At 38.3% G+C, this 18,665-nt stretch overlaps 1 pseudogene; it reads left to right on the forward strand.

Annotated features, from left to right (window-relative positions):
• The first annotated feature begins 17,701 nt into the window (after window positions 1-17,701).
• Window positions 17,702-18,665, forward strand: LOC147820678 (olfactory receptor 5T7-like; annotated as a pseudogene).

Below are 18,665 nucleotides of genomic sequence, written 5' to 3' on the forward strand. Positions count from 1 at the left end.
TAAGAAGAGATTCCACTTGTTGATTGTTTGTGCTAGTTCATGGGCAACTGAGGTTTTGTTCATGAAATCTTTTCCTACACCGATGTCTTCAAGGGTTCTACCTAGCATCTGTTCCAACTGGTTCAGAGTTTCTATTTTAATATTTAGATCTTTAATCCATTTTGATTTTAGTTTAGTGCATGGTGAGAGATATGGGTCTAATTTTAATCTGTGGCAAGTTGAAGCCCAGTTTTTCCAGCACCATTTATTAAAGAGGCTATCTTTCCTCCAGTGAGGGTGTTTGGCTGCTTTATTGAAGATGAGATGGCTGAGTGTGTCTGGCCTTGTTTCTGCATCTTCTAATCTGTTCTACTGGTCCTCAGGTCTGTTTCTTTGCCACTACCATGCTGTTTTTATCACAGTAGCTTTGTAGTAGAGTTGCAGGTTGGGGATTGTGAAACCCCCTGCCATGTCTCTGTTACCTAGAATTGCTTTTGCTATTCTGGGTCTCTTCTTATTCCAAATGAATTTTTGGATTGTTTTCTTGAGGTCCATGAAGTATGCTGCTGGGATCTCAATTGGAATTGCATTAAATCTATATAGCAGTTTTGGAAGTATGGCCATTTTCACTATATTAATCCTTCCTACCCAGGAGCAGGGGATGTCTGTCCATTTTCTGATATCATCTTCAATCTCTGTTTTCAGAGTGCCATAGTTTTCAGAGAAGAGATCTTTGATTTCTTTCATTAGGTTGATTCCTAGGTATTTCAGTTTTTTGGATGCTATTGTGAAAGGAATTATTTGCCCTATTTCTCTCTCAGTGAGTCTGTCATTGGTGTAGAGGAAAGCTATTGATTTTTGTGTGTTGACCTTGTAACCAGCTACTTGACTGAAGTTGGTTATTAAGTCTAGAAGACTTTTGGTGGAGTTCTTGGGGTCTTCTATATAGAGTATCATGTCATCTGCAAATAATGACAATTTGACTTCTTCATTTCCTATCTTTATTCCTTTTATTGCTTTCTGTTGTCTAATTGCCGTGGCTAATGTTTCCAGAACTATATTGAACAGGAGTGGTGATAGTGGACATCCTTGTCTTGTTCCTGATTTTAGTGTGAAGAATTTCAGTTTTGACCATTTAGTATGATATTGGCTGTTGGTTTTTCATAGATGGCTTCTATCAGTTTGAAGTAGAGACCATCTATTCCATTTTTTTGTAGGGTTTTTATCATAAATGCATGTTGGATTTTGTCAAATGTTTTTTCTGGGTCTATGGAGATAATCATATGGTTTTTGTCCTTGGCTCTATTGATATAGTGTATTACATTGATTGATTTTGTATATTGAACCATCCCTGCATCCCCAGGATGAATCCCACTTGATCAGGGTGTATGATCTTCTTGATGATCTTCTGCATTCTGTTTGCCATTATCTTATTAAGGAGTTTTGCATCTATGTTCATTAGTGAGATTGGCCTATAGTTCTCCTTTTCAGTTGGGTCTTTCTCTGCTTTGGGGATCAAGGTGATGCTTGCTTCCAGGAATGAATTTGGGAGTATTGCTTCCCTTTCAATTTCATTGAAGAGTTTAAACAGTAGTGGCAGCAGTTCCTCTCTAAATGTCTTGTAGAATTCAGCAGTGAAACCATCAGGGCCCGGGCTTTTCTTAGTTGATAAGTTTTCAATTACGTTTTCAATTTCATTGGTTGATATTGGGTTTTTCAGGATTTTTAGGTCTTCTTTGTTCAACTGTGGTAACTCATATGTATTTAGGAATCTGTCCATTTCTTCTGTGTTGTCCATCTTATTGGCGTATAGGTTCTGGAAGTAGGTATTGATGATCCTCTGGATTTCTGCTGGGTCTATTGTAATTTCACCCTTTTCATTCCTAATTGTATGGATTTGGGCCTTTTATTTCCTTTTTTTTTTGTACCAGGGATCAAACTCGGGTCCTTGCGCTTGTGCAGTAGGCGTCAAAACCACTGAGCTAAATCCCCGGCCCTTCTTTCCTTTTTATGACAAGGTTGGCTAAGGGTTTGTCAATTTTGTTGATTCTTTTGAAGAACCAACTCTTGGCTTTATTGATTTTTTGTATCATTCTCTTAGTCTCCATTGCATTGATTTCTCCTCTGATCTTTATAATTTCCTCCCTTGTATGAGCTCTGGGGTTGTCCTGTTCTTCTTTTTTCTAGAAGCTTGAGGTGCAGCATCAGGTTGTTTAATTAGGCTCATTCTGTTTTCCTAATATGCATATTCAGTGCTATGAATTTCCCTTGTAAGACTGCTTTCATCATGTCCCATAGATTCCGATATGTTATATTGTCATTGTCATTTAATTGAAGGAACTGTCTGATTTCTTCTTTCATTTCCTCTGTGACCCATTGGTTATTCAGAAGTGTGTTGTTTAATTTCCACATGTTTATGAAATTTTTTGAGTTTCTTTTGCTATGGATCTCCAATTTCATCACACTATGGTCTGATAATATACAGGGGATAACTTCATTTCCTTTGCACTTACTTAAACATGTTCTATGTGTGAGTATTGTGGTCTATTTTGGAGAATGGCCCATGTGCAGCTGAGAAGAATGTGTATTCTGATTTTGTGAGGTGGAAGACTCTGTAAACCTCTGTTAAGTTCATTTGTTCAAGAGTTAGATTGAGTTCTAGTATTTCATTACTTATTTTTAGTCGAGTTGATCTATCTGTGACAGTGGGGTGTTGAGGTCCCCCACTACAATTATATTAGTGCATATATGACTTTTCATGTCTGTGAGCATTTGTTTTATATAGTTGGGCACACTAGTGTTTGGTGCATAGATATTTATGATTATCATCTCTTCCTCTTGGATTCTTCCCTTTACAAGAATGTAGTGTCCTTCTTCACCACTCTTAATCAGTTTTGTTTTGAAATCTACTTGGTCTGCAAAGAGGATAGCTACTCCTGCTTTTTTTCAGGTTCCTGTCACATGCAGTATTGTTTTCCCCCCCTTTAACTTTCAGTCTATGAGTTTCCTTTTGAATTAAGTGTGTTTCTTGTCTGCAGCATATTGTTGGATTTTGCTTCTTGACCCATTATGCCAGTCTATTTCTTTTGATTGACGAGTTGAGATCATTAACGTTGATGGTTATAACTGAAATGTATTGACTTGTCATTGCCATGACCTTTTGTTTTTGTTGGGTTCTCCCCCTTTACATTTAATTTCTTGTCATGCCAGATGGGTTCATTCTGCTTTGCTTCCAGGGGTTGTGATCCTCAATGTCTGTTCCTAGGATATTGTGTAAAATTCTTTGGAGTGCTGGTTTGGTATTCACGAAGTTCCTAAGGTGCTCTTTGTCATGAAAGTATCTTATTTCTCCTTCAATTTTGAAAGATAGTTTTGCAGGGTACATCATTCTGGGTTGGAGGCTGTTTTCTTTTAGGGCTTGGAATATGTCACTCCAAGCTCTTCTTGCCTTGATGGTTTGTGTTGAGAAGTCTGCTGTGATTCTGATGGGCTTTCCTTTGTATGTGATTTGTTTCTTTTCTCTAACTGCTTGTAGAACTTTGTTCTTCTGTTGAGTTTCTGGAATCTTAACAATTATATGCCTATGTGTAGATTTTTTTGATCAAGGCTATTTGGAGTCCTATATGTCTCCCTTATCTGCATGTCAAGCTCTTTTCCCCTGCTTAGGAAGTTTTCTGCCATTATTTCTGTGAAGAGATCTTTTATGTCATCTGCACTCTCTCCTGTTTCTTCATTGACTCCAATCAGTCTTATGTTATTCTTCTTTGCATCATCTAGCAGCTGCTGGATTTATTTCTCATGTTCCCTTATAATTTTGAAGCAATTTTTCTTTTCCTGGTCACTAATTGCAATCTTATCTTCTATATCTTAAATTCTGTCCTCACATTGGCTCATTCTGCTGTGTAGACTTTCAGTGGAGTTTTTCATGTCCTGGAAATCTATTTGCGTCTGCTTTATGGATTCCATTTGTTGTTTATGTTGGGATTCCATCATGTTCCTGAGCTCCTCTCTAGCTTTATTAGTCATGTCTTGCACTAGGGGCACAATTTCTCCTGTTATCTGAGAAATTATTTCTGATTTCATTTTTTCCAGATCCCCTTTTGTTGCCAGTTCAGTGGGTCCAGGTGGTTGAGTATTAGAGTGTTCCATTTCATTTCCCTTTGAGGTGGTTGTAGGTGATCTGGGAGTCTGGTTTTGAGACTTATTTACGTGTTTTCTCATTTCGACTGGGGTGGGGCTATTGGCGCTTGCATGGATTACCTCCTCTGAGTTGGGAGAGGTGGGACAGGGGCCAGAAGCAGCAGTAGGGATGGTGGTCCAAAAGCCCTTTCCTGTAGGCTGGGAGCAGCGGGAGGGATGGTTGCCAGAAAGCCCCTTCCTCTGGTCCAGGAGCAGTGGGATGGCAGCTCAGGAGCCCCTCCCTCTGGGGCAGGAGCGGTGGGAGGGATGCTGGCCAAGAAAACCCTTCCTCTGGACCAGGAGCAGTGGGACAGAAGGTGGCCCAAAAGCCCTTTCCTCTGGGCTGGGAGCAGTGGGAGGGATGGTGGCCGGGAAGCCCCTTCCTCTGGACCAGGAGCAGTGAGACAATGGCTCAGAAGCCCCTTCCTCTGGGCTGGGAGCAGTGAGACATAGTACCTTGGTCTGGTGGTCCAGTGTCCTCTGTGTCTTTGTAGTGTGGAACCAGGTGGCTGTACAGAGGAGCGGGGGTAGGGTCCAGTGGATTGTTGCCTGGGCGCGGGCTGATTCGGCATGTTCTGCATGATTCGGGACCTCAGTGGGGTGTGCGCAGACCTGACTGCAGCGGGCTGATTCCAGATGTTTATATTTCAACATGTAAACACATGCATATGTGCACACATATATATGCTATATGTGTCTATGTACATGTGTTTACCATTGCAGAGAAGTATAGATACAAACATTCTTTCTAAATGTATCATGCTATTTCTCACCTCTGCTAAAGGTAAATTGTATAATTCCCCACAATTGATACACCTGCAGTTGTGTACAATTTACATCTGACTAGCTTGCTTAAATATCACCTATTCAGTAACAAAACTAGAGATGTTTTTAAGCTTAGACTACTTTTCATGAAACCTTTAATCTGACTCCTGTTCCATATTTAGGTCAATACATTTGCAGCAGTCTGATAGCAGCCTGAGATTCAGATAGCACCAATAATAATTTGAAATTCCTGGGTGTTGTTTCTGGGATATTTTTCATCCTCTCTTACTGTGTCACCTAGACAAAGGGCAGAAAGCCCAGTATTTAGTTCTTCCCAAAGATAGGAGATGGTTTCCAACATTTACCAAGATTATACATCAGTTAAGAATTTTTTTCCTTAAATTCTTTTATTAGCACATTTTTGGTATACAATAAAGTAACGTTTATCTTTGGGAACTTGTACCTTGACATGATATATCTTGCTTGTTATTCTTTCCCCTTTGCCCTGCCCTCCCTTCAACTCCTCCACCCTTCCTGACTTACAAAGACTTTGTTTCCATTTTTTTCCTTTTCTCATATTTTTCCTTTCCCTTCTTTCCTTTCCCCTAAACTTCCCACTTTCTGTAACCCATTGGACATTTCCTTCCTATTTCACATTATCAATTTTTCATTTTAATCCTGATTTACACTTTCAGTTTCTCACACTAGAGAAACTATTCAGTATTTGCACATGTGTGTCCTATTTATTTCACTGAAGAGTATGGCCTCAATGTGCATCCATTTAGCTAAAAATGTCTCTACTTTCTCATTCTTTATGCCTCAGTAGTACTCATATATATATATAATATATATATATTATATATATATATTCATTCTATATCCAGTCTCCAGTCTCCAGTTGAAGCACACTTAGGCTGTTTCCAAGCTTTAGCTATTACAAATTGTGCTGCTATAAATATGGGTGTGCATATATCGATGTGGTATGATTCTTTTAATTCTTTTGGGAAGATATGCAGCAGAGGAATAGCTGGGTCAAATGGGACGTGCCTAATCCTAGTTTTGGGGGTTCTCTATATTGATTTCCACAGTGATTGCACAGTCTGCAGTCCCACCAACAATAGAGAAGTGTTCCTTTCTCCCCACACCCCCGCCAGCATTTGTTATTGGTTGATTTCTTGATAGCAGCCTTTTTTTCCTGCGGTGAGGTGGAATCTCAGTGTTATTTTCATCTGCATGTCTCAAATGACCAGTGATGTTGAGCATTTTTTCATATGTTTATTTGCTGTGTTTTCTTCATTGTCTGAGAGATGTCTGTTCATTTCAGATGCCCATTTTTGAATAGGGTCTTTAAATTTGGGTGGGTCTGATTTTTTAAAGTTTGTTATATATTCTAGATAATAGTCCTTTCTCTGAGGTACAGCTGCTAAAAATTTTTTCCCACATGGTAGGTTGTCTGTTAGCTCTGTTGGTGGTTTCTTTATACTGTAGAAGCTTTTTAATAAGATGAGATCCAGCTGTTGATTCTTTGTGGTACTTCCCATGCTATTGAGGTTTTGTTCATAAAGTCTTTTCCTATGTCAGTGTCTTCAAAAGTTCTTCCTAACTTATGTTCCCGCAAGGTTAATGTTTCTGTTTTAATATTCAGATCTTTAATCCACTTTGATTTTAGTTTAGTGCATGTTGAAAGATAGTTGTCTAGTTTTAATCTTTGGCAGGTTGAAATCCAGTTTTTCCAACACCATTTATTAAATAGGCTATCTTTCCTCCAGTGAGGATGGTTGGATCCTTTGTCAAAGATGAGGTAGCTGAGGATGTCTGGAGTTGTTTCTGCATCTTCTAATCTTTTCCACTGGTCCTTGGGTTTGTTTCTTTGCCAGTATCATGCTGTTTTTATCACAGTGGCTTTGTAACATAATTTCAAGATGGAGAATGTGATACCCCGGGTCATGTGTCTGTTGCCTAGAACTGCTTTTGCTATTCTAGGTCTCTTCTGGTTCCAAATGAATTTTTGGATTGTTTTCTCTAGTTCTGTGAAATATACTGTTGGGGCTTCAATTGGCATTGCATTTAATCTATATAGCAGTTTTGAAAGTATGGCCATTTTCACTATATTTGTTCTTCTCTTCTTACCCAGGAACAAATCATGTCTTTCCATTTTCTGACATCCTCTTTGATCTCGTTTTACTGAGTGCTGTAGTTTTCAGTGTAGAAGTCTTTTGTTTCCTTCATTAGATTGATTCCTAGATAGTTCATTTTTTTGTTGCTATTGTAAAAGGAATTGTTCCCCTAATTTCTCTCTCAGTGAGTCTTTTGTTTGTGTACAAGAAGACTATTGATTTTTATGTGTTGATCTTGAATCCAGGTACTCTACTAAATCTGTCAATTAAGTGTAGAAGTCTTTTGGCAGAGTTTTTTGGGTCTTCTATGTAAAGAATCACATTGTCAGCCAATAATGACAGTTTAACTTCTTTGTTTCCTAACTTTATTCCTTTTATTTCTTTCTCTTTTCTAATTGCTGTGGCTAATTTATCAGAACTATGTTGAACAGGAGTGGTGATAGTGGACATTCTTGGTTTGTTCCTGAATTTAGTGTGAAAGTATTCAGTTTTTGACCATTTAATATGATGTTGGCTGTTGGTATTTTATAGATAGCCTTAATCAGGTTGCGATAAAGACCATCTATTCCAATTTTGTGTAGCATTTTTATCATGATTGTGTGTTGGATTTTGTCAAATGCCTTTTCTGCATCTATTGAGATGATTGCACAGTTTTTGTCCTTGGCTCTGTTGATATAGTGTATTACATTTATTAATTTACATATGTTGAACCATCCTTGCATCCCTGGGATAAATCCAACTTGGTCAGGGTGTATGATCTTCTTGATGATCCTCTGTATTCTGTTTGCCAGTTATCTTGCTGAGGATTTTTGCGTCTATGTCCATTAGGGAGATTGGCCTGTAGTTCTCTTTTTCAGTTGGATCTTTTCCTGGTTTTGGAATCAAAGTAACACTTAATTCCAGGAATGAATTGGGAAGTATTTCTTCCCTTTCAATTTCATTGAAGAGTTTAAAGAGTAGTGGCAATAGTTGTTCTCTAAATGTCTTGTAGAATTCAGCAGTGAAACTATCAGCACGTGGGCTTTTCTTTGTTGGTGAATTCTTAATTACATATTCAATTTCACTCATTGTAATTGGGGTTTATTTGATTTTTATATCTTCTTCATTCAACTTTGGAATTCTCATGTTTATCTAGGAATCTGTCCATTTCTTCTGTGTTTTACATTTTATTAGAGTACAGGTTCTCAAAGTAGTTATTGATGATCCTGTGGCTTTCTGGTGGATCTATTGTGACTTCATCTTTTTCGTTCTTAATTGCATGGATTTGAGCCTTTTCTTTCTTTTTTCTTTCTTTTTTTTGGCTAAGGGTTTATTGATTTTATTTATCTTTTCAAAAAACCAAATCTTTGATTCATTAATTTTTTTTGTATTTTTCTCCAGACTCCATTGCATTGATTTCTGTTCTGATCTTTATTATTTCCTCTCTTTTACAAGTTTTGGGTTTGTCATGCTCTTCTTTTTCTAGGAGCTTGAGGTTCAGTATTAGGTTTTTTATTTAAGCTCTCTCTATGTTCCTACTATGGGTCTTCACTGCCATGAATTTCAATCATAGAACTGTTTTCATTGTGTCCCATAGATTCCTGTATGCTGTTATCATTTAATTGTAGAAACTGTCTAATTCCTTTTTTAATTTCCTCTGTGACTCATTGGTTGTTCGGGAGAGTGTTATTCAATTTCCATGTGTTTGTGGGGGTTTTGTGATTTCTTATGCTATTGATCTCCAATTTTATTGCACTATGGTCTAATAATATACAGGGGACTACTTCAGTTCCTATCCGTTTATGCAAATATGTCTTAGGAGCTAGCATGTGGTCTATTTTGGAGAAGAACCCGTGTGCAGCAGAAAAGAATTATATTCTGATTTTGTGGGGTGGAACACGCTAAACATTTTTAAATCCATTTTTCAAAAGCTTGGTTCACTTCTATTATTTCGTTGTTGAGTTTTTGTCTAGAAGATCTGTCTATTGTGACAGTGGTGTATTGGGGTCCCCCACCACAACTGTATTAGTCCTTATTTTGTTTTTCATGTCCACTAATATTTGTTTTGTATAGTTGGGGGCATTAGTATTTAGTGCATATATATTTATGATTGTCATCTCTTCCTCTTGGATTGTTCCCTTCACAAGAATGTAGTGACCTTCTTAGTCTGTCTTAATTAGTTTTAGTTTGAAACCTACTTTCTTTTGCTACCCTTTCTTTTTCTGGGTACCTGTCCCATGGAGAACTGTTTCCCAACCTTTTCCTTTCAGTCTGTGATTTTCTTTTTGAGTTAGGTGTGTTTCTTATAGACAGCATATTGTTGGATTTTTCTTCTTAATCCAGTCTGGCAGTTGATTTCTTTTGATTGGTCAATTGAGGCCATTAACATTGATGGTGATAATTGATAAATATTGACTCATCCTTGCCATGATATTTTCCTATCGTTGGCTCTTTTATTTTTTATTTTTCCCCCTTTCCCTTTAGTTTCTTGCGTTGTGTGATGGTTTTGCTCTGTTGGGCCTCATGGAGTTGTGACCTTCATTTTCTTTTCCTAGGATATTGTTTAGAATTGTTTGGAGTTCTGGCTTGGTATTCATGAAGTTTCTCAGGTGTTCTTTGTTGTGGAAGTATCTTATTTCCCCATCAATTTTCAAAGATAATTTTGCGAGACACAACAGTCTAGGTGGGAGTTATTTTCTTTCAGGGCTTGAAATACTGGACTCCAGGCTATCCTTGACTTGAGGGTTTGTGTGGAAAAGTCTGCTGTAATTCTGATGGGCTTTCCTTTGCATGTGATTTGTTTCTTTTATCTAATTGATTGTAGGACTTTGTTCTTCTGTTGGGTTTCTGGGATCTTGACTATTATAACTCTATGTGTAAATCTTTTTTGATCATAGCTACTTGGAGTTCTATATGCCTCACTTATCTGTATGTCAAATTCTTTTCCACTGTTTGGGAAGTTTTCTGCTACTACTTCTGTGAACACTTATTTAACATAATTTGTACTTTTTCCAGATTTTTTTGTGGACTCCTATCAGTCTTATGTTATTCTTTGCATCATCTAGTAGCTGCTGCATCAATTTCAAAGAAATCTCTGTTTTCTTGGTCACCAACCACAAAAGTATCTTCCATATCTTATATTCTATCTTCACATTCACTCAATCTGCTGTGAATATTTTCAATGCAGGTTTTTTTTTGGTACCAGGGATCGAACTTGGGTCCTTGTGCTTTTGCTGCTGGTGGCGAAACCACTGAGCTAAATCCCTGGCCCTATTAATGAAGTTTTTAATCTCCAGGATATCTGTTTGAATCTGTTTCATAGATTTCATTTATTTCCTATGCTGGGCATTCATAGCTTCCAGTATGGTCCTGATTTCATCTATTTTTTTATCTGTTTCTGTTCTAGAGTCTCTAATTATGTCTTTTATTCTGCTCACCATCTCTGTAGATATCTGGGAAATTATTTCTGTTTGAATTTTTCTAGAGGCTCATTCATCTGATTTGTTACTTCCTGTGCTATCAGTTCAGGGTGTCTGGGTAGTTGAATATCAGATTTTTCCACCTCGTTTCCCCCAGGATTTGCCTTTGGTGAGCTGGAAGTGTGGGTTTGTGCCTTGCTAAGGTGTCTACTCATTTCTTATTTTGTTGTGCTGTTTTTTACTTTAATTCTTGGGCTGATACTTCAATATTTCTTATTGTGAATATCTTTATTATTTGTGTTTAGAGCCCTTATGGAGTGATTTCTTCTCAGGGATATCTTCCAAGTATAGCTTGTCTTTTTAGGCTTTGAGTCCGTAATGAGTCTTAGGCAATCTCATTTTCAGTATACCAGGAGGACAACTGATTTGATCAATCACAACACCTTAGGTCAATTGACACCATCAGCATCAACAATAGTATCAAACACAGCTTAGAAAACGACAATTTTTGGTCACTCTTAATATGTCACCTTTAACCACTGCAGCTAGATCAAAATCTAGGCCCAGACCAACATATGTTTGCAGTAAATAAACCCTTCAATATAGCAAATTTTTCCTTCAGGTAAAGGATGTAGGAGTATTTGGGGAGGGAGGGATAGAGAGATAGGAGGAGTGGAAAGGGTTAGAAGTGAGGCTAGAGGACATGGGAAGATCACGCAAATTGTGGGAAATTGTTGAAGACAGGAGGAAAAGACAGAGTGAAAGAACAGAGACAAGAATAGAACAAACTGACAAAAATAGGGACGTCAGAAATTGTATTCACCTTTCTACAATAATATTGACAGTCATGAGGAGAAAGAGAGAAAAACAATTAGAAATGGGAAAGGAACAGGAACAAAGAGGGAGAGAGATACAGAGCAAGAAGGGGAGTGGGAGAGGGAGGGAGGCAGGGAGGGAGGAAGGGAGAGAGAGAAAAGAAAATTATGTATATATGGGTCTTCCTCAGGATATGTCTGTGCTGCTTTGGTAAACAATATGGGCAGCAGTGTGCAGGTCTAAGGTGATTAACCTCAGGGAGCCAGGTGTAGTCTCCTGAGATTCAGGCTGATTTCTGGCTGTAAGGCTCAAGTTGAGTTCCTTGACCTCCTGCAGGTTCCAGCTCTCCTCCCCACTAAGCGAGTCTGGGTTTCTATGGGAGGTGCTGATCCCAACTTACCAACCTTTACTGAAGAGGTTTTCTTCACTTTCCCAGTGGGCTTCAATTTTCATTGAGGAGCCTCAGAGAGGCCCACTGTGTTGTTCACTTCTCCTCTATATTCTGGGGCTCATAACCATGGCCTTTATTGCCCGCCCCCCCTGCACACACCACTTCATTCAGACATCACCTGGCACAATCTCCCCAGCATGATCTGGCAGGGCTGCTGCTAGCATCCAGATGAATGTTCCAGTATGGCTCATGCATAAGAATTTTTTAAAAGGAAAGCACTTATCAGAGAATGACATGTCACCTATGTTCCCACTGCAGCAGCTCTGCTTTTGCTTTGAATAGGCTCTCTGTGCTCTTTGCATAGTTCCTTCCTCCAATAAGGAAGGCAGAGAGAAAGCCAAGTGACAGACCACAGAGTCTACAGGTAGGAAGACCCCAACCATACCTGAGTGTCTGTATGAACAGAGCAGCCTGAGTGCCTGATCTGCATTATCCATGCTGCACAGAGCCTGCCCCTTCCACCTTCTCCAACCTCAGCAGCAGAGCAAGATGTGAGACTCTACCCATTGGGGAGCAGGGGGAGAAATCAGCACTATACCTGTCTCTAAGCTCAATTTCAGGCCCACTGTAGCAAGAACCAGCATGAGAATGAAAATAAAAGGGACTGGAACAGGCCAGGCCCAGAGACCAAGCCTGCTGAGCATCCCTGACATTGAGCAGAGACCTACAGGTGGTGGACAGAATCACCTGTGCCTGCATCGGTTCCAGGTCTAGAGTCCTGCTCTGCAGGTAGGCCTGGGGCCCTTCCTACCAACATGATTTGCTGCAGCATGTGGGGTACTGGGTTTTCAATCCAAGCCCTGGAATTAATTCCTTCTTCTTTGCACAAATTTCAAGTTGGAGGAAGGGTAATGCTGACCACCTTTCCTTCTGCCTTCTTCAGCATTTTTTTCCCCTAAATTCTTCTTTTGGTACATTTTAGGTATGCAATACATTTACATTTATCATTGGGTGCCTGTACCTGTACATGATGTATCTTGGTTCTTATTTTCTCCCCATTACCTGTGCACCCTTCACTCCCTCCACCCTTCCCTATTTACATACTTTGTTTCCATTTTTTTCTTTTCTCATAATTTTTCCTTTCCCTTCTTTCCTTTCCCCATCTCCTCCCACCACCCCTACTCCTTTGGACCTTTTGAAACAGGAAAAGATCTTCAGCATTTTTATACCTCAGCCAGGGTCTGTGATCTGTCCCTGACATTTTCAGCTGTGTAAAAGAACAGTAGGTTTGTGGTGCAGTTAATGTTGAATGGTGAAGCTCTGGACCCCTGAAGATCTGCCTCATCTGCAAGCCATGTGCACTCCTAAGTTTAAAACATATTCATTAAGTAAAGAAATTCTAACCTTTAATGTTCTGACATGGATTCAATATATATATTTCATTTTTCTGTGAATTTTGGGCCTGTTAAATTCCACAAGAAAAGGATGTGTGGCTTCTGGGCTACAATACCACTCCTCCCAGCACTGAGGACCACAGCTGGCCCCAGTACAGAGGAGGTGAACCTTTCGGGCCTCCATATCACTGTCCACACTGTATTGGAGGTGAACCTTCTGGGCCACCGGACCATCACTCCCAGAGCTGAGGATATGGGCCATATGGGGGCCAGCACCACAGACACACACACCCCCAATAGAAAGGAGAAGACACTTAAACAAGTCTCAAAACCAGACTCCCAGATCACCTAAAGCAACCCCAAGGGAAAAGAGAAGCAACAATCTGATACTCAACCACATGGACTCCCTGAACTGGCAACAAAAGAGGATCTGGAAAAAATGAAATCAGAAAAAGATGCATGGAATTCATGAGTGCAGAAGGATACATCTGACCCTTCTGCTGTGTGAACACAAGAAGTGAATCTTCTTGGAGTTGCAGGTCATTGCTGGTCCATGGACTGCAGAAGGGTTGTCCTGTGAGGGGCGAGGGAAGTGACCTTTGTAAAGTCACACTCAGGATTTTCTTCAAAACTTTCTTACCATTCTTTTTTTTTGTACTGGGGATCAAACTTGGGACCTTGTGCTTGTGAGGCAGGTGGAACCACTGGGTAAATACCAAGCCCTTTCTTACCATTCTTGCTCTGCATTTTCTTGTTAACTTCATCATTGCTCTGAACATTTGTGTCGCCTTCATTGTCACTCTGTATTTTTTTTGCCACCATGTATGCTCTGCACTTTCTTTGCAGCCATGCTGGACTGAATAATACTAGATTTGCTAACAAGAACACAAGCAAGCTCACCAAGAGTGCACATATCTAAAAGCAAGGAAGCCATGATGACAGGTCAGAGTGGGGAAGATGGCCATGGTCATGTTTCTGTTGGGAAGATGGCTGGGATCGTATTCAACACCAAATGTCGAGTTTGTAAACATAAGCATATTTTTGTTGAATGCTTCTGTTCAAAAATCAAATTGTTGATGAACAGGAGCATTCATGAACTGAGACTGTAGTGTACCTCAACCACATGATCAAGCATTCCCTCTCCAGTAGATATGTATTATGGAAAAAAAAAGAAATCTGTATGGGGGAGAGGGGGGAGACATCCACACCACCATATTCATTGCAGCGCTCTTCACAAAAGATATGGGCTGGAAGACATCTAAGTGTCCATTAAATAGTGATGGTATAATGAAAATGCAGTACATATATACAGTGGAATACTAGTTACCCGAAAAATGAATGAATCCTATCACTATGACAACATGGATGGAAATGAACAAACTTGTTTTATTTGAAACAAAACAGGCTCCTAATGCCAGATTTCACATTTCATCAGTCCTACGTGGAATGTGAATATCTATCTCATAAAATGAGAGTGGAATTGTGATTACCAGAGTCCAGGGTGAACAGTGAGAGGGAGATGAAGAAATGTTTGTCAGTGTAAATGACGCTACAGTTAGATAGGAAAATGGATTTTTGTCATCATACCACAGTAAGGTGATGACAGAAAGGAATAATGAACTCAAAAATTTTAAAACAGAGAAATCATTGTGAATGTTTCATCAAAAAGAAATGATGCATGTTTGAGGTAAAATGCTTAACCGATTTTATACATTACACAATATGCATATGTGTAGAAAAATACAATGATACCATAGGATGATAATTGTAGAATATAAAATTAAATTAAATAAACAAAATAAAATTTTTAATACATTAAATGAAATAAGTTTTATTTAAGTAAATAAAAGAAGTATTAAAAGGGTGTGGTACTTGCATAAGAAAGATATTTTGAGCAATGGAACCCAACTGACAGCAAAGAAGCAATTTCACACATACACAGTCAGCTGATCTTCAACACAAACAAGGAAGAAGATTCACTACAACAAATGATGTGGGCAAAACTGTACAGAAGCAAGAGAGTAAAATGAGAACCCCACCTATACCATATAGAAAATCAACTCAGAAAGGACTAAAGATGTAGACATAAGTCTTGATTGTAAATCTTAAGGGAAAATTTCCGGGACTTTGGGCTTTCAATGATTTCTTGGATGTGGCATCAAAGTCAGTCAAGTAAGCAAAATTAGAGGAGTGAGACCAAATCCTTCTGCACACCAAACAGAAAAATGCAGAAGAGTGAAAAGACAAACCACAAAACAGAAGACAATATTTGTAAACCATAGATCTAGTATGGAATTAATAATGAAAATATGTAAGAAACCTTTGAAACTCAATAGCAAAATGCACCCAGTTTATAAATAGAAGAACTTGAATTTACTTTTCTTCAATGAAAAAGTAGTCAATAGAATTATAAAAAATGTATTCAGTATCATTGATCATCAGGGAAATGCAAATCTAAAATATTTTAAACATTGTAATGTACTGAAAAGATGTACTAATAAAAAATTTTTAAATGACAACTGCAAAACTTTTAAACAGAGTATGAAGTATACTACTCAATAAAAAACAGCAAATTGGGCCTTATTCTGAGACATTTACACTTTCAATTATGAAGGAAATCATTATGTTGCTATTGTGGACCAGAAGATAATTGAGGTATAATCCCTTAGGAATATCTCTGGGCTTGATCAACAGTGAAATACCTGGATAAAAACAGCCTCATTTACACTTTTTCACAGTGTACCCAAACCTGCATTTGCTGTACCTGGGGTAAGAGAAAACTTCAAACACTTTAAAGACTTTGTGCAGGCAGAACCTAAAGTCTTAAGGATGTCTACGTTACTTTTAGAAACTATTGTGCTACTGAAAACCAAGTACTGTACTAAATGTCTCTTGCCTTTGCAAGTGTGAATAATATGTATTCATCAGGATCTAATTTATGCAGAGTTCTGCCTAAGAACGAAAGCAAACTTATTGGAAAGAAAGATGATAAAAAATATTGAATTTATAGTTGTATAATTAAAATGGTTGCTCTTCTTGAAGTATATGGTTTAATTTTTGTGGTTGATGAAGTTAGTTCAACATAAGAACAAATCATGAAAGCTATCAATGCAGAGTAATGAAATACAAGACATATTCAACTATGCAGGGTCTTATATCTTGATATTATAAAAATACTGTCAATAATAACCTAAAATTTATATCAATGACGTTATCTACTTAATGTAACTATTTCTTTTATATTTTTCAAGGTTCAGTTATTTAAAAAACTCAAAACATATCAAGACTCACGGTTTGCTTTAATTCCTTGGGAGAACTATGAAGTCATGGTATATCAAACGACAGGGAAAATGGCAAAAATCAAATATGCTATAAGGAAGACAGACCTCAGTCTTGACCCTGGAATTATTATTATCATTATCATTTGTTTTTTGTAACACAATTTCACTATATAGTTCACTCTGGCCTTGAACTCACTGTGTAGGCCAGGCTGGCCTTGAACTCATGGTGATCCTTCTGCCTCACCCTCTTGACTGCTGAGATTACAGGCATGTGCCACCATGCCTAGGTTAATTCTGAAATTATTAATCAGAGAAGTTTCTGTAAATGTGAAATAATATGCACAAAATCAATTCCTGTAACAAATTCTCAATTAGTGGCTGTTGTTATTTCTCTTGTCTTTTGCAAATCTAGGGTTTTGCAAATATTTCAAATTTAGTGTTTCATCATAAAATTCAGGTAGAAATTATAGAAATAGATTTACTTTTACTTTTGAAATTTATCCTTTAATATTCAGTCATCAAGAATCAATATAATTTCTCCTCAAAACTCTGAACCATTTGAATATGTGATAATATTAATTTTCTTATAACAGTATACCTTTTATTTTATCAGCTAATAAAATATTACTCTGATAATTTAACTAAAACCTCTTATTATTCAAAGGAAATGTAAGCCCCTTCTAGTGTACAAAGCATAATTGTGGTAAATTTCATGAATATTTTTAAAAGATCATATGCACATATATATGGAAGAAAAACAAAATCATAATTCAAAATGTCTTTCACTGACTTCATCCTCTTAAAATAGTAAAGTCAACAAATTTAGCTTATGTTATAAAATAGTTTTTGAAAGATTCAATTTATAAAGTAATTTTCCATCAAATATGATGGTCATCTTATAAAATAAATATTAATTCTTTAAAGTCTAAAGATGATTGGTTAAATCACACTGCACATTTGATGACAGAGTTGTGATTCTACCTCAATGTTCTACACTGATATAATAGCTCTTGAAAGGAATTTTTTGAACACTCATTGTCTTTTAATGTGACTTAATATGAAACCAGCTAATACAATTCAGGGGAATTAATCAGTGGACCTGATATTTAGGATTTGTGGCGCTAGGGTATTACCTATGTGAACACATATGTTTTGCACTTGACAGTGCAGTGAAGGACATGAGCACTCCTCTCACTAACTTGTTACTGTATTTGTATCTCTTGCTGGGAAATTATATTCAGTGTGCACACACACATATGCATACATACACACGTGTGTGTACAGAAATACTTAGATAGACACAGGTCCTGCTGTTCATGGTTACAGTGAGGTTCATTCTCTCCTAGTGACATGATCTTCAGTGTATGATTATCTTCAGGTTTCTCCTGGGACATGTCGGCATGGAGAATTTCACTGAAGTGACCGAATTTGTGTTGAAAGGATTCACTGACAATGCTGAGCTACAGACCATTTGCTTCTTCCTATTTCTAGCAATTTACCTTCATACTCTCATTGGAAATTTAGGGCTGATTGCGCTGGTCATTGGGGATTCCCGGCTGCACAACCCCATGTACTATTTTCTGAGTGCCTTGTCTTCTGTGGATGCCTGCTTTTCCTCCACTATTACCCCAAATATGTTGGTGGATTTCATGTCAGAGAACAAAGTCATTTCCTTCCTTGGGTGTGCAGCACAGATGTTTTTTGCTGTAACGTTCGGGACCACAGAATGTTTTGTCCTGGCTGCAATGGCTTATGACCGCTATGTAGCCATCTACAACCCACTGCTGTACTCTGTGAGCATGACACCCAAGGTCTATGTGTCACTCATCACTGCATCCTACCTCGGGGGGATCCTGCATGCCACTGTGCACACAGGGGCCACTTTCAGCCTGTCCTTCTGTGGGCCTAATATCATCCAACACATCTTCTGTGATATCCCTGCTCTGTTTGCGATTTCTTGCTCTGACACTCACAGGAACCAGCTTCTACTCTTTTACATTGCTGGCTCTATTGAAGTATTTACTGTACTAGTCGTCCTGGTATCCTATGGTTTCATTCTGTCAGCTATTCTTAGGACACGCTCTGCAGAAGGGAAACGAAAGGTCTTTTCTACATGTGGCTCTCACCTCACTGCAGTGTCCATTTGCCACGGAACACTTATTTTCATGTATGTGAGACCCAGTTCCAGCTACACCTTGGAGCATGACATGATGGTGTCCATATGTTACACCATTCTGATTCCCATGCTGAACCCCATCATCTACAGTTTGAGGAACAAAGATGTCAAGCAAGCAATGCAAAAAGTGTTTGGCAAAAAATAGTTTATGAATGAAGTACATTTTTGA

This window comes from Heterocephalus glaber, unplaced genomic scaffold, assembly GCF_053883595.1.
Source record: "Heterocephalus glaber isolate CG9 unplaced genomic scaffold, H.glaber_assembly_v1.0 deba00001806, whole genome shotgun sequence".
Classification (NCBI taxonomy): domain Eukaryota; kingdom Metazoa; phylum Chordata; class Mammalia; order Rodentia; family Bathyergidae; genus Heterocephalus; species Heterocephalus glaber.